Source organism: Chrysochloris asiatica, unplaced genomic scaffold (genome assembly GCF_000296735.1).
Source record: "Chrysochloris asiatica unplaced genomic scaffold, ChrAsi1.0 scaffold00072, whole genome shotgun sequence".
NCBI classification, from domain to species: Eukaryota; Metazoa; Chordata; class Mammalia; order Afrosoricida; family Chrysochloridae; genus Chrysochloris; species Chrysochloris asiatica.
This window is the reverse complement of record NW_006408590.1, coordinates 8,509,996-8,511,459: the sequence shown is the minus strand read 5'-3', so window position 1 is coordinate 8,511,459 and position 1,464 is coordinate 8,509,996. Positions and strand designations below refer to the sequence as shown.

General features: G+C 41.1%; 1 protein-coding gene and 1 pseudogene across 1 annotated transcript in view; one reads left to right on the top strand and one right to left on the bottom strand.

Annotated features, from left to right (window-relative positions):
• Positions 1–1,464, top strand: part of CCDC73 (coiled-coil domain containing 73) — a 173,584-nt gene that overhangs the window by 1,369 nt on the left and 170,751 nt on the right. The gene's annotated exons all lie outside the window — the stretch shown is intronic.
• The window catches only part of LOC102829976, a 7,015-nt pseudogene continuing 5,923 nt past the window's right edge, over positions 373–1,464 (bottom strand).

Below are 1,464 nucleotides of genomic sequence, written 5' to 3'. Positions count from 1 at the left end.
CTATGAGTCAGAACCGACTCCACGGCACATAACAACAACAACAATCTAACTCCTATCTCTATAGGCCTTGATGTTAACTCATGCTATCACGGGCTCTCTCACTTTAGGCTGTCTTAGCAAATGTGCCTGTATGTGTAGGCAAGTATAGACCCAATCCTGGCCTGTGAGAGAAAGGCATTTTGGTAGTTAGAAGAACTGTTTTACAATGATATCTGATAGTCTGTTTAGGATTGATGAAGGAAAAAACCAAAAACATTGCTTAGAAACAATTATCCACAGATCCAAAGCCAACAAAATCTTTTTCCTGTTAAAATACATAGTTCTTTGTAGAGGAAGAGAGCAACTTGAAGTAAATTAGGAGATGGCTTCATATTAATCATTATTTTCATATATGTCAAATTTGTACTTAATGCCTTTCTCTTCTTGGACATCAGAAAGAACACCTAGGTATTCTGGGAGAAGTTTGTATTTCTCTAAATCAATTTCAGGAAAAAATGTGTCAGTTTCAAATTCCTGTATGATCCTTGTCACAAACAATTTAACATGGCCTGCTGGTTCACGACATCCTTGTACACAAAACTGCCTTCTATCCAAACTATATCTACTTTATTCCTTAATTCTGGCTGCTCAACAAGTTTTAAGCCATCATCCAGATTTTTGGCAAGTAAATGAGCTTCTTATGGGGGTTCCTGGAGTGTTCTACTGAGAACCAAGTTAACTCCGTCTTTCAAAGGTCTAGTCTTCTCAGGAATGGAGAACCAGGTCCTTTCAAAGGTCTAGTCTTCTCAGGAATGGAGAACCAGGTCTTCCAAACCATAGTCACCAAATTCTGTTTACCTTCTACTGAAGTGATCGTGGTCATTCTTTGAAACTATTTGAATTCACTCCTATTTGAGTTGGGGCCAGGGTAGGTCTTTGTTTTGCTGATACCCATGTTCTGGGACACAGCGACGACGCAGTTTAGCGATCGAACCACGACAGCAACAGTGAACACCTCGGCGCTCGTGCGAGATGCCCGGATTACCTACGAAGCTTGGCGCGTAATTGTGTCCAATACATTTTTCAAGGAAAAAAAAGAGACTTAACTCACAGCAACCCTATAGGACAAAGTAGAACTGCTCCGTAGGGTTTCTGAGACTATCCACTTTTACAAGAGCAGATAGCCTTGTTTCCTGTCCTCAGAATGGCTGGTGAGTTTGAGATGCTGGATTTGTGATGAGCAGCTAACGCTTAAGTCACACGATCACTGCACTAAAACCCACTGCCATCGAGCCGATTCTAATTCACAGTGACCCTGTATAGGGTTGCTGAGGCTGTAGTTCTTTATATCCTCCTGAGGAGCAGTAGTGGGTTTTAACTGGCAACCATGGTGTTAGCCTTCAGTGCCACTAGGGTGCTTACTACTAGGGCTCATTAAAAATAAGACACAGTCCAAATGAGACAAAAAAAAAAAAAAAAGGAAAA